The 15691-nt window shown below is 41.5% G+C and overlaps 1 long non-coding RNA gene across 2 annotated transcripts in view; it reads left to right on the forward strand.

The window, feature by feature from the left end:
• LOC103307546 (uncharacterized) overlaps positions 1–15691 on the forward strand; it is a 544737-nt gene that overhangs the window by 1572 nt on the left and 527474 nt on the right. The gene's annotated exons all lie outside the window — the stretch shown is intronic.

Here is a 15691-nt window from a genome sequence, read left to right on the forward strand (position 1 = left end):
CTTTCTGACAATGTGAGATTGGGCCCTGTTTTTTCCCATTTCGGGAGAAGACCAAATGTAACTTGCTTTATTCCTCTTTGATGCTGCTATTTTTGTAGAGTTTGAGAAGGTCAAACACCTGAGTGATTTCAAAATAGGCTGGGTGTCCCAAGATACTATTCCTGTCTCATTATCAAGGCTCTTCGGGACTCTGGAACTTTTCAAACCTATGAGACTTAAACCGATAACACATTTGCTTTTCATACCCCTCTTCCCCCCATATTTTATAATTGTGTTTGCAGATAGCAAAGATGTTTGTGTTCAGTGTCTTACTTACTCACATATCAGAGGGGTAGCCGTGTTAGTCTGAATCTGTAAAAAGCAACAGAGGGTCCTGTGGCACCTTTAAGACTAACAGAAGTATTGGGAGCATAAGCTTTCGTGGGTAAGAACCTTAGTTCTTCAGAAGGTGCCACAGGACCCTCTGTTGCTTTTTACTCACTCACAGTTCATCATCTCCGTCCATCTGAACCTGAAAGGAAGTCATATGCTGAACTGGTTTCAACATGTATTTCTTTGGGTATTTCTATAATGCAAAGACTCCCAGTTATATAATTTTTTATTGTTATTATAATTGAAAACCTTGTATTCAGATCTACATGGCAATGATACAATAGAACAATGGAGACAATGTGAAAAATAGAAATGATGGGGCAAATTTTGACGTCATTTCTAAGATACCTTGCATAAGGACTGAGGGCCTGAGTAGCGCTCCCATTGACTTCAGTTGGAGTTTTGTGTGCAGCATCCTTGTTGGATTGGACCATGAGTGAGGACTGCAGAATTTGGTCACATGACAGTATGTGCAGTCTATATAGAAATCTTGCTTCTCATACTATACAGATCACCATGGTATTTGGTGCCTCACAAAATTACAAAGTCTAGACATGAAGTTTAGAATGAAAAATTAAACCATGTAAAAATTTTGTACTCTGAGATCATTGGAAATAAATGTGTTTTAAAGAGTTTTGGAGGCCACTGCCACTGTTTTAACCCCAACAACACAAATAGCCTTCTACCTCCCAAAATAAACTTCCACTACATTTACTTTTAGGCTGGGCCTGCCTAAATTACTTTTTGTGAAAAAGACCTTTAGAGGGAGTGCTTGTACTCTCTGATGTGCCCATCTTTTGCCCCTTTACTTTGTACTTGGCTTATCAGTCCTAAACTTTCTTGGTGGTCTAAGGCTGTTTACTTAAAAAGGACCTTTTAATGGGAGCATTTTGTTGATCCTTAACTGCTATTCTGTTGTGGCTATTTACCAGGTGGTCCTCTAATTTCTATGCTACTTTAACTGTCTATAGCCTAGACTGGTTAACTGTTCTGGCCAGAACTGCCACTATTCTGCCCTCTTATTCAAGACCAAGCAGCAGTAACTTTTTTCTTCATTCAAACCAAAATTGAGATTTAAGATTTATGTCAAGCAGCTGTCCCCCTATGAAGCTGCTCTTCCAAGTATCTCATGTTTGTTTTCAACTAAAACACACTTTATTGAGCGCTAATATTTAATATTCACATACCCACATTGACAATCATGATTCCCCAGTCTAGATCTGCATAGAGGGGGATAAGATTCAGAGGCTGACAGAGCAGTCACAATAGTTATAAGCCACGAGGTTACTAGACTGGCTAGCAACACAGTCAGCTAGGAGGTGGGTAGGCAGTGAGGTTGATATGGTACCCTAAACTTATTACTGTTACTAATTGATACATATTAACAGGATTGGGATTTTGGATGTATATCAGTCTTGGAGTTTTTGGGAAGTATTGTCTTATCTCTAAGGTTGTCATGAAGTTCTGTTTAATTAATGCAATACCTGTACCGTACGTGAAAATTCATCCAACCCTAACTACTCTTTTGTCTTGTTATATGTCATGAAAACCATATATTGTTCAGTTTTTTAGGGTAACAGACTTTTTTTTTTAAATTGATGCCAGGCTTTGGCTACTTGACCAAAATATTCACCCAAACATAAAAAAAAAATGCTAATATTACTACAGTTTTGTTCCATATAAACTTATTGTTTGACATAGCTTGATAGAGAATTAATGGGTGTATTTTCCTTCGTCGTGAATATTTATAACTTTCAGTTGATGGCAGTTAACATGTGTATTGAGGGAAGAATAGATCCCTCAAACGATGTTGAGTCTGTCTCCACATATGCTGCATACACAATAGACTGAACTCTCACACTAGCGCTGGACAGTAAGATATTATGACATGAATATATATTTTAGAGCTCTGCACAAAATGAGGATTTCATGCATAGGCAACACAGTGTGACAAGTCGTATCTACTGTGACCTCGTACTTCCAGTGCAAAGTTGTGTAATATATATTCTGCTAAATTAATGCACACAATAAACAGGCCCTATCTCATTTTTATGCTAATAGTAGTACTTTTCAATTCCCTAATATCTTTTATGCTAAGAACTGAAAGTAAATTACAGGTATGAGCAAACTGAGCTTTATAACATCCTGTGAAGTTTTAGGTTATCATTTGGAAAACAGCTGGAAAATGTCTTAATTATTGATTATTGTTGGTTCGTCATGATGATGATAATCTGATTTCTTCTCTGTCTCACACTCAATCATTTCTCACTCCAGCTCTTAAGATTGTAAAATAAGATGTTACCATCTAACGAGGGAAAAGAAATGCTCAATCCCAGCCATAAGGAATAGGTCTTTGGACTGTATTTGGAGAATAGAAGAGGAGATGATTGTGTGGTTGATTCATAAAGGGACAATGAATTGGAAGATGGTCCGGTGGCAGGGTAGATGCATCATATGTGTGGCTGGTGTATATCTCATTGTATTGAGTATGGGTCAGCATGTGAGCTGAGGTTCATGTTATGAATGCTGATGGTGTACTCTGTGCAGGTAAAAGGTGTGAAGGTTAGATGGGGGCAAAAACAGATTTAAGGTTGTTCCCCTTATCTTGAAATACAAAAGGTGAGATTTTAAAAAGTGCTGAGTGTTTGCCTAGCTCTGCCCTCCATAAGGTTAAAGGTTAATTAACATTAACTTCCATTGACTTCAGCGAGAGCAGAGTTAGGCCAATGATGAAAGCTTTTGAAAATCCCACCCTGAATTTTATTTAAAGTGTAAGTTTAACTTCGAATTTCCTGGGTTTCTGACACTTTTTTCTTTTAAACTACAGGACAAGATTAATATCTCAGTAATACCATTGTAAATGGACTAGTGTGGCAGAGATGAGAATCCAGCCCACAATGTTCTTTTAAGAACTTTTGCTCCACTGAGGTCAATGAGGTTGCGTGGGCTGCAAATTATCACAGAATTTGGCTTTAAGTTATTAGTACATATTTACAACCTTAATTCCATTTTAACAAAATGTTTTTTGTTGGAACATTTGCAGCCATAGCATACAGCAAAATTATCACTGCATTTATTAAGCACAAACAAAGCATCCCCATAATGCTGTGCAGAAACAACTGACGGAACAGAACATATTACAAGACACTATCTTTTTCATTAAGTCTACACAAAATGAGGATTTAATGCATGGGCAGCACAGCCCCTCCCCAGAGGTTTACTGCCCATAATTCCACCTTGAAAATGGCTCCACAATAATTATTACTATAAAATGGACACAATTTCCAGTTTTGGCATGTGTACTTCACACATAACTAATTGCACTCATAGGAGCCAAAATATTATTCTACCTTCTGCAGGATATCCTAATTCCAGCCATGTAACTATCTTAACTGTCCCTTATGATTTCCAGTCTCAAACCGACAACTCTCCCCATTGGCTTATTTTGTCACAATAATGCAGAGCATGCATGGCAACCGCTCTCACTTCGGCATGTTCAAACTATCCCTGGACATTAAGATATTATGACATGAATATATATTTGTGAGCTTTGCACAAAATGAGGATTTCATGCATAGGCAACATAGTGTGACGAGTAGTATCCGGCATGACCTTGCAAATGCCGGCAGGGCTCCAAAATAAACAACTCAAAAGAGCAAGGAATACAGCAGACTCTCCAGTCCTGAAAGGAATCCCACAGTTTCGTTACAGTCCCACAGGAAGTTGTGCAGAACTGTTCTTGAAGGTTACTTTACTGTCCTGTACCAACCACAGGTGTCTAAGTATGACAGGCCTAGGGACTTAAAATTCCATGTGTCTTTTAGTCAGGGAGGGTCCTTTTTACAGAAAATCCATGTTAATTAATGGACCTCACCATGTAGTGCAGAAAATCCCCTGTATAGTTAGAGGATTTTTAAAGCTTCTGGATCCAGCTGTTGAACAATGTTTTTTATTGTCCTTAGGCCTAATTCGTCACTAGCTTAGGGCTAGTCACATATAGTTCCTATATCACAGGACATCCTATATCTTTCTCCTCAGCTACCATGTCATGCTAAACCTGAAGTAAGGATGGATTAATCAGTCCTTTCTGTTTCTTCAAACTCAAGTTAGCATGAATATTTCCCCCCCCCATGTTTGTATTTAAAAAAATCCCCCTCCTTCTTTCTTCATTACTTTTCCCTAGCTTTAGACCTCAATCCTTCCTCCTGATGACCTCATTCTGTCTTTCAATATCCTCTCATATGGTACAACAGCCCAAGCATCCTTTCTGCTGAATTTTGATGGTTGCTGAATTAAAATAGTGTGTCCCAAAGCACAGTTAGGTCTGGTTTGAGCAAAAGAGGATGAAGACAGAGATACTCCTGAGTCTGTTAGGTCACATGAGATATGGCCATTTAGAGATTGGGAGTCACCATGGGAAGGCTTATGGAAAAGTTATAGGGATAGGAGAACTTCTAATGTGTTGAAGAGGGCTTATGGGAGCCCCATTTTTAAAATTTTGCCACAAGACTGAAGGAAAGGTTGGGGTGATTCCCTTGCCTCTGATAGTGAAAAGCCCCTCTCTGGATACACTGAATCCGTCTGTGACAAAGGTGATTTATCCATGCAGGTCATAAAAGCACTTCTGAAAAGCAAATTGTTTATTTTTGCATGCACAAGAGTATAACAAATGGGGTCAGTATGCAGTCTCCTTCCAGGAAGATTTTTCCAAATACTGACCCTATTTGGTTTACTCCCCATTCTGCTTGGGGCTGTACAGATAGGCAGTTAAAAGACAGTCCCTGCTCCAGAGAGCTTACAATCTAGGTTATAACAAAATGCAAGAGGTGAACAGGACAAACAAATGAGATTAGAAGAGTAGAGAGAAATAAGTTATTGTACAGTAAGCAGGAGTCTCAGATCAACACCTGCCTAGCCAATGTCAGCTGGTGGTGCTTTGTAGACATTGTGGCCAGGCTCAGGTTGAGCCATTTTGCTCCAGTGTGGTGTATTGGCACCATTTCATGCTGCCGCCTTGTTCTACAGAATCTAACCTTTCATCATAACAGAAAAATAAAAAGCAACATCTAGCTGTTATGTTAGCTGAGATAGGCTTGAAAGTATGACCCAAATATAACTATCTGCCTGCATTTGTTGGAACCTAAAACAATAGCTCTGAGAGGTGTGGTCTGTGCCATTCATCTCATAAGAACATAAGAATGGCTGTACTGGGTCAGACCAAAGATCCACCTAGCCCAGTATCCTGTCTACCAACAGTGGCCAATGCCAGGTGCCCAGAGGGAGTGAACCCAACAAGCAACGATCAAGTGATCTCTCTCCTGCCATCCATCTCCACCCTCTGACAAACAGAGGCTAGGGACACCCTTCCTTACCCATCCTGGCTAATATCCATTAACGGACTTAACCTCCATGAATTTATCCAGTTCTGTTTTAAATGCTGTTATAGTCCTAGCCTTCACAACCTCCTCAGGTAAGGAGTTCCACAAGCTGACTGTGCGCTGTGTGAAGAAGAACTTCCTTTTATTTGTTTTAAACCTGCTGCCCATTAATTTCATTTGGTGACCCCTAGTTCTTGTATTATGGGAACAAGTAAATAACTTTTCCTTATTTACTTTCTCTACATCACTTATGATTTTATATACCTCTATCATATCCCCCTTAGTCTCCTCTTCTCCAAGCTGAAAAGTCCTTGCCTCTTTACTCTCTCCTCATATGGGACCCATTCCAAACCCCTAATCATTTTAGTTGCCCTTCTCTGAACCTTTTCTAATGCCAGTATATGTTTTTTGAGATGAGGAGACCACATCTGTACGCAGTATTCAAGATGTGGGCATACTATGGATTTATATAAGGGCAATAAGTTACTCTCTGTCTTATTTTCTATCCCCTTTTTAATGATTCCTATCATCCTGTTTGCTTTTTTGACCACCGCCGCACACTGCGCGGACTTCTTCAGAGAACTAGCCACGATGACTCCAAGATCTTTTTCCTGATTTGTTGTAGCTAAATTAGCCCCCATCATATTGTATGTATAGTTGGGGTTATTTCTTCCAATGTGCATTACTTTACATTTATCCACATTAAATTTCATTTGCCATTTTGTTGCCCAATCACTTAGTTTTGTGAGATCTTTTTGAAGTTCTTCACAGTCTGCTTTGGTCTTAACTATCTTGAGCAGTTTAGTATCATCTGCAAACTTTGTCACCTCACTTTTTACTCCTTTCTCCAGATCATTTATGAATAAGTTGAAAAGGATTGGTCCTAGGACTGACCCTTGGGGGACACCACTTGTCACCCCTCTCCATTCTGAGAATTTACCATTTATTCCTACCCTTTGTTCCCTGTCTTTTAACCAGTTCTCAATCCATGAAAGGACCTTCCCTCTTATCCCATGACAACTTAATTTATGTAAGAGCCTTTGGTGAGGGACCTCAATAGCTGCTAACTCAGATACCCAACGGTAAAACTTCAAATGTCAATATTGTTAGCCGTTTCACTGCCCATCAAAGCATGTAAGAAAGGAGAGGGCAGGTCGCATCATTAAGATCTGCATAATCTGCTGTGAGTGACAGCTCATTTTGGCACCATGAGTGAAAGAGCCAAAGCCAAGGATTCTGAGAGAGCCCAGTAGGGCATCTGAGCACCTTCAAGGGGGAGCGAATCCCAAAAGTCTGTTATATTAATATCGTTGGACTATATGGGCCCAGACAGTCAAAGGTGTTAACATGACCCTGTCACTGTGCAACATTAAACAGTTTTAAATCAGGTTTGGGGTTTGGTATACAGAGATCTTACCTTGTCCTGCTTAATACCAGGGCAAACATGCCATTACAAATCCTTTTAACCTTTTATCAAAGAAACAGCAAAAGAAGGAAAAACAAAGTATTTGGAATGTAAAATATTAAGTATGGCTTTCATTTGAACAATATCCCTTGTTCCCTTTTTCTTAAGCTGTAGAGGTTTTAGAGGGGGAAAATCTCCCTGACTGTCTCTTAGACAGTATTAAATAAGGTAAGAACTATCCTTTTCGGGCAAAAGAGAAACAGTTGAGAAGAGGTGGAGCTGTTGTTGTTAAAGTCTGATCCCTTTGCCCAGAAGATCAAAACAAGGCAAATACACACAAAAAGGGAAAGAAAAGAAAAACAGAGATAGAAAATGCAGGTTCTGTCTGGTGTTGACTTTCACCTATAACCTTGCTGCTTGAGCAATAGCAATGGCACATAGCCTTATTATCCACTCCGATACCTGGCAAACTTGTGCCAGCATTGGATTATTTAGAGCATTTCTTGTAACTGTTTCTTTGGTCACAGGGTTACAGCAGTGTTGCAAAATATGTAGTCTTGGCCAGCCTATGCCAGATAGCATTGCCAGGCATCTGGTTTTCAACCTGAAATCTCAGTCAAAAAGGGACCCCAGTGACTATGGTTGGCACTGCTGACCAGGCCGTTAAAAGTCCTGTGAGCGGCGTAACAGGGGCCTGGGGCTAAGGCAGGCTCCCTGCCTGCCCTGGCTCCGCACGGCTCCCAGAAGTGGCTGCCAGGTCCCTGCCGCCCCAGGCGCATGGGCGGACAGGGAGGCTCCACACGCTGCCATCACCCCGAGCTTTGGGGGCAGCGCCTGCGGGACCCTGTACCTCAAACCCCCTCCCACACACCCCAACCTCCTTCCCCAGTCTTGAGCCCCCTACTGCATCCCAAACCCTCATCCCCAGCCCCACCGTAGAGCCCATACCCCCAGATGGAGCCCAACCCCCCAGCCGGAGCTCGCACCCCATCCTACACTCTGAACCCCTTGGCCCCACCCCGGAACCCCCTCCTGCACCCCAAACCCTTCATCCCTGGCCCCACCCCAGAGTCTGCACCCGCAGCCAGATCTCTCACCCCGCACCCACACCCAACCCCTCTGCCCCAGCCTGGAGCCCTCAATCGCATCCTGAACCCCTTATTTCTGGCCCCACCCAGAGCCCGCACCCCTATCCCAGAGCCTATACCCCCCCTGAAACCCAACCCTCTGGAGCCCCGTCCCACACCCCAACCCCCTGCTCCAGCCCGGTGAAAATGAATGAGGGTGGGGTAGAGCGAGCGATGGAGGGAGGGGGGATGGAGCAAGCGGGGACGGGGTTTAGGAGAAGGGGCGGGGCAGAAGAGGGGCCTCAGGGACAGGGAAGGGGCAGGGCAGGGATGTTTGGTTTTGTGCAGTTAGAAAGTTGGCAACCCCTAATGCCAGATTTTAATTATACTGAAGGCAAAAAGAGAGCCATAGGAAAGAAGGTGCGGAAGGAAAAGGATACATGTTTGTGCATGACACAAAATCTCTCATACCAGGTGGTATTCAGGATTTAGCTGAAGCCAGTGGAGGTGATATTGTTATCTGGATCCTTCTATTTGGCCTGGTTTGGTCAGGATATCTCTTGGGATTAGGACGGTGAAGGCCCAAGGGTGTAAGAGTGGATCTCAGGGACATCCCAGAGGACGATGAGGGTAGAAGCCATGATGGTAAAACTCTCCCCTTTCCTGTTCTCTTGTAGGCAGGGTGGATAAAAATGATGATGTTATTTAAAAATAAAAATATTGGAATTTTTTAGAGCTGTTGATTAATCGCAATTAACTCGTATGATTGCAGTTTTAAATGCACTGTTAAACAATAGAATACCAATTGAAATTTATTAAATATTTTTGGATGTTTTTCTACATTTTCAAATATATTAATTTCAATTACAACACAGTATACAAAGCAGACAATGCTCACTTTATATTGTTATTTTTTATTACAAATATTTGCACTGTAAAAATGGCAAACAAAAGAAATAGTATTTTTCAATTCATCTCATATAAGTACTGTAATGCAATCTCTTTATCATGAAAGTGCATCTTACACATGTAGATTTTTTTTGTTACATAACTGCACTCAAAAACAAAACAACATAAAACTTTAGAGCCTACAAGTCCACTCAGTCCTACTTCTTGTTCAGCCAATCACTCAGCCAAACAAGTTTGTTTACATTTACAGGAGATAATGTTTACAATGTCACCTGAAAGTGAGAACAGGCATTCGCATGGCATTTTTGTAGCCGGCATTGCAAGGTCTTTACGTGCCAGATATGCTAAACATTCGTATGTCCCTTCGTACTTCGCCACCATTTCAGAGGACATGCTTCCATGCTGATGACGCTTGTTAAAAAAATAATGTGTTAATTAAATTTGTGATTGAACTTCTTGGGGGAGAATAGTATGTCTCCTGCTCTGTTTTACCCGTTGTGATGCATGGCCAGAAAGGATTAAACATCCTGCAAAATAAATGACTCAAAATCAACCCTTAAAGGCATGTGGGGAGATAAAGTTTGTGTTTTTGTGTATTTACATATGTATGGGTAGTGGTCAACGATGTAATCAACAGTCCCTGACTATGCTGTATTCTGATAATTGAGAGATCAAAAGAACATCCTAGTATTTAAATGAAGTGTAAACACTGGATATCTCTGTATTCACCTCTCTTTGAAATGTATTGCAAATCATTGGTTAATGGTGGAGGAACAGGCAATTGTCTTATGTTAATTCATATAGTTAAGTAGGGTTACCATACGTCCGGATTTTCCCGGACATGTCCGGCTTTTTGGGCCTCAAATCCCCATCCAGGGGGAAATCGCAAAAAGCCGGACATGTCCTGGAAAATAGGGAGGGAGGGCCTGGCGTTGCGGGGCTGGGGGCCGGTGTGGTGCTCAGCAGGGGCTGGGACCAGGGGCGCGGGGCCGGCGTGGTGCTGGGCCGGGGGCCGGCGTGGTGCTGGGCAAGGGGCAAGGCCGGGGGGCAGGCATTTGGGCCGGGGGCCAACGCGGTGCTGGGCCAGCGGCCGGGGGCCGATACAGTGCTTGGCCGGGGGCCGGCGTGGTGCTCAGCCGGGGGCCAGGGCTGGGGTCGGCGCGGTGCTCGGCCGGGGGCGCGGGCACTTGGCTGGGGGTCGGGGCCGGGAGCCGGCGTGGTGCTGGGCCGGGGGCTGGCGCGGTGCTTGGCCAGGGGCCGGGCCGGGGGCGCGGGCACTTGGCCGGGGGCCGGGGCTGGGGTCGGCGCGGTGCTCAGCTAGGGGCCGGGGGCGTGGGCACTTGGCTGGGGGCCGGGGCCAGGGCCGGTGCAGTGCTGGGCCGGGGGCCGGCGCGGTGCTCAGCCAGGGGCCGGGGGTGTGGGCACAGGCAGTTGACCGGGAGCCAGGGCCCCAGGGCCCAAGCCGGGCGGGAGACGCTGGGGCCAGAGCCTCTTGGCTTGTGCCGGCTGGCCAGCCGCCGAAGGGAGCCCCTCGCCCAGGAGGGCCGGACTGAGCCGCGCCGCACCCCGCCCCAGCCTATCTGCTGCCTCCCTGTTTCAGGCTTCCCGTGAACATTTGATTCGCGGGAAGCAGGGGAGGGGGAGGAGCAGGGGGCAGAGCATTCAGGGGAGGGGGCAGAGTTGGGGCAGGGCCAGGGCCCCATGGAGTGTCCTCCTTTTTAAAAATTAAAATATGGTAACCCTATGTTAAGTGGACCCACTTCAAAGATGCCCTGATTACCTGTTGTTCCCCAAGGGACTCAAAGAAGACCTGAAATTTTATAAAAGATCCTTGGGTCCTGATCCTTTTTATCTGCTTAAGCTTCATCAGGGGAACTTTGAGTCGCAAGATGAGATCCCAGTTAAGCTGGTACACCCTGGATATGATATTGGACATTGGACTATAACCTATGAACTAAATTTTGAAGAAACTCTTTGCAACTACAAAGCTCACCATCTCTGCTATGTATCTGAACCTTAAGAATCGAACTCATGTCTGCATGTATATTGATCTTTTAACCATACTCTCTCTCTTTCCTTTTAAAATAAATTTTAATTTAGTTAATAAGAATTGGGCTGTATGCGTGTATTTGGGTAAGAGCTGGAATATTCATGAACCTGGGAGGTAATGTGTCCGATCCTTTGGGATTGGTAGAACCTTTTATTTTATATGATGAAATAAGATTTTCAGAAATTTTCATCATATTTGACTTGGGTACCTGGATGGAGGCCTGAGGCTGGGTTACTTCAAGGGAACTGTGTTGCTGGTTTCTGGGCAGCCAGTGAAGCTGTTTTATGCTGGCTTGGTAAATCTAAGTATTAAAAATATCCACCAGTTTTGGGGATTATCTGCTCCATTCTTTAGAGTTCACCCTAATTGAGTGACCTCAGTTGGCTCTCACTGGGACCCTTGTCACACCCGCATTCTGCCATATATTTCATGTTATAGCAGTCTTGAATGATGACCCAGCACATGTTGTTTGTTTTAGGAACACTTTCACTGCAGATTTGACAAAATGCAAAGAAGGTACCAATGTGAGATTTCTAAAGATAGCTATAACACTGGACCCAAGGTTTAAGAATCTGAAATGCCTTCCAAAATCTGAGAGGGATGAGGTGTAGAGCATGCTTTTAGAAGTCTTAAAAGAACAACATTCCAGTGTGGAAGCTACAGAATCCAAACCACCAAAAAAGAAAATCAACCTTCTGCTGATCAAGTATCAGAGGGTAGCCGTGTTAGTTTATATCTACAAAAACAACAAGGAGTCTGGTGGCACCTTAAAGACTAACAGATTTATTTGGGCATAAGCTTTCGTGAGTAAAAACCTCACTTCTTCGGATGCAAGAAGTGGATGTAAACAAGAAGTGAGCAGCATTATCTCTTGCAAATGTAAACAAACTTGTTTGTCTGAGCAATCGGCTGAACAAGAAATAGGACTGAGTGGACTTGTAGGTTCTAAAGTTTTACATTGTTTTATTTTTGAATGCAGTTATTTTTTGTACATAATTCTACATTTGTAAGTTCAATTTTCATGATAAAGAGATTGCTGTATTTGTATTAGGTGAATTGAAAAATACAATTTCTTTTGATTTTACAGTGCAAATATTTTAAATAAAAATATAAAGTGAGCACTGTACACTTTGTATTCTGTGTTGTAAGTGAAATCAGTATATTTGAAAATGTAGAAAAATCCATAACTATTTAAATAAATGGCATCCTATTATTGTTTAACAGTGTGATTTATCGTGATTAATTTTTTTAATAGCTTGACAGCCCTAGAATTTTAATTTAAATAATATTTTTATTTAAGTTAAATACATTTTTGTTTTTAAATGTAAAACTTTACATTTGAAATAATAAAATATGTTAAGGCCTAAATTTACTATAATCTATTCAAATCACTTAAATAAAAAATAATATTAAGCAGTATATGATTGCAGCCAAAATTTTAAAAGAAAGTCACATCACTGAACTGGTGGAAATCATCAGTACTAGAGTTTGTTAAAGTGATAGCAGTACCTGTTTTTTAGGTGCAGAAATAATATTCCTTCCATTCAATTTATTCAACAAGTTCAGTTTAATGATTAGTTCATTCAAAGTTAGGAAGCCAATTGAGTGTTGAAAAAGCTGGCCTTTTCCAATCTAAGAATAAAAACTAGAGGATGAGATCTAGTAGCTCTAACATTTTGAAGGACACAGTGACCAGAAACGATCAATTCAGTTCACTAACTATGGATAATGCTTCCTTTGTTTAATAAATCATTTTTAAATGCCAAATGTGTTTTGATAATTTTTTTTAATGTATCCAGCACATTAAGGTAGGTTTATTGATTTTTTTAAAAATACTGCTTTTGTACATTTCTAATTGAATTCCAATTGTCATCCAAATCCAGGTTGACACAAATCACAAATAAAAAAAATAATCATCTAGGAAATAAAAAATGCATCATTTACCATTTTCTAACATAATAAAAAATGTAAAAATATGAATCTGAATGGAACTATGTTAAGCTATATAATTTCTTAATTAAATATGTATAGATATACTGGGTAGTAAATTGAGGTACCAAATTTAGTATAAATGTTATAGTTAGTTGAAAATTAACATGTGTTAATGGTCTAATAAGAATAAACTTTTCTTTAGGAAAATAATTTAAAAACTACAGATGCAAAACGGGGACTAAAATCAATTATTTAAATCTAGGTTTCCTGCTTTCTGATTTAAATCATGATTAAAATTGGTGATTTAAAATTGCTTTGATTTAAATCAATCCACCCTGGTTGTCAGACAGCTTGCAGCCAGTTTTCCCCCCAGACTTTTATTTTAAGCAGCCAAAAACAGAGGGAGGGGATAGGTTATTATATGCTTATTATTTTGTCCACCATTTTTCTGACACATGAATATTGGTTTATTAATTTCCAGTCCCATCCTTCTCTTGTTTACCAGGCATGACCTTAACACAGTCCTTGAATTATATCAGTAGGCCTTTTTGTTTGGACTTATTTAGTCTTTCTATCTCCCTTTTGTACAACATTTGTTGTGAGTTATGGTGACCTTTTATGAACTTCCACTCACTTCTTATAGTGAAGCTTACAATTACAGTAAATTTGTAGTCCCAATTATTACAATAAGCTCCACTGAGAGGAAGCCAAGCATGAGGAGCCCAACAAAGCACTTAGTGTATCCAAACCCCAATGTGGGAGAGGCTAGCCCAAGGAGCCCAGAGGAGATGTCTGAACATATTTAACATCTGCATAATGTACAGTGAGTGGTGTCATGTGTGGATGGAGATTAGAAGTGTCCCACTACCCTTTCCCCCCCAATCTGGTAGAGGTGAGTTTTAAGGAGGATAGGGTAGTGGTTGTACAGATCTTTCTTGGGAATCTTGCACACTCATAAAGCAAGTAAGAAAGTGCAGAAGTGTTTGAGGGAGATGTGGGCTGGTGAATTATGAAGTCTGGGGGATGAAATAATAGATCAGATAGGTAGGGTGGGGCTAAATAGTGAAGGGTTTTAAAGTTCAAGACAAGGAACTTGCATTTGCCGCGTTTGAAGAATAGGAGCATGCATGGATGAAGGTGGTGTGCTCAAAACCAATGCAACATGAAGATGATCTTACCAGCAGCATTCTGAATGGATTTAGTGGGGTAAGGGCTGGATCTTAGGGGTATTATATAGGAAGAAGCAGTAGCAAAAGTTGGACGTGGTTTTAATCTGTGCACCTAGAGTGAGGGCAGAGTCAAAACTGACACAAGATTATGGACTTGAATGACTGGGAGGATGGTGATTTGTCCACAATGGTGAAGGAAGGGGCGAAAGGGAAGGGCTTGTGGGGGAAAGGTCAAGCATTCTGTATTGGCCATGCTAAGTTTGGGCTGATGATGGGATATGTTCCTGGAGATGTCAGAAAGACAGTCCAAGTTGTGGTATTGGAGAGGAGACTGTTGTAGATTGGAGAGGCAGATTTGTGAATCATCAGTGTAGAGATTATAGCCAAAGCCATGCAATCCAATAAGATTGCTTAGTAATGAGGTGAAGGCAGCTGAGGATAGAGCGCAGAGGAACTCCTAAGAAAGGAGGAAGAGCACGGAAGCAGTGATCAGAGAGGTAGGAGGAGAGTATGCCGTAAAACTGCAGAATATAGTATGTGGTACCTTCCCTTTTTTGACCACATTCATTTGGCCATATTATGTTATATAATGTAAAAATGTTTCTGGACATGCAGATTTAAAGACTGGGCAAAGCGATCTCTACTTTAAGGTATTATATTCATCAGTAGTGCTGTACCCTCTTGTTCCATGTATTAAAATGTGCATTTGTGTACAAAGTATAACAGTGTAAGTGAACTTAAGTCTATTTATGCTGTTTTCTTTATCAAGGATTGTCAAGGCTGATTCCCCACTCTGGCACTTCGAGTGCAGAAGGTGGGGGCCTGCAAGGATTCTAAAAATTAATACTGGCCACTCCAGGCTTGTATTAAACTCCCAAGGTTACAGCTTCTCTCTGATCTTGGATGGGTAGATGCTGCCACCACCCAAGTGGACAACCCCTTTGAGAACCCAGGAAGGCGCATTTGGGAAATTCTTCCTGTGGGATACCCTCAAGCCCTTTCACCCCCCCTCTGGGGAAGAGCTGAGAAAGAAAAAATAAAAGAAATCAGCTGCTGCCACCGCTAATTAAACAACATGTGCATAAACCTCTTAAGACACACAAATCCAATTCTGTTCTTAAAAAAGGGTAAATTTTATTAATTAAAAAAAAGAAAAAGAAAATACATCTGGGAACTTAGGCATTTGCTAGATTTAAAAAAAAAACAACTACAAGGATTAAGCATCAAGAATAGCTTTCTTTAGATCCAGCTTAAAGGTTACAAGCAAAATAAAAAGCACCGGGGGTTAGCACAGAGGAATCCACAAGCCACAACGAAATAAAAGGAATAAACCTAATCGTGTCTTCCTAGACATTTCCTGATCTACTTACATACCTGGGGTTTTTAAATTAGTAGTTTCTAGATATGAT

This window comes from Chrysemys picta, chromosome 3 (genome assembly GCF_011386835.1).
Source record: "Chrysemys picta bellii isolate R12L10 chromosome 3, ASM1138683v2, whole genome shotgun sequence".
NCBI classification, from domain to species: domain Eukaryota; kingdom Metazoa; phylum Chordata; order Testudines; family Emydidae; genus Chrysemys; species Chrysemys picta.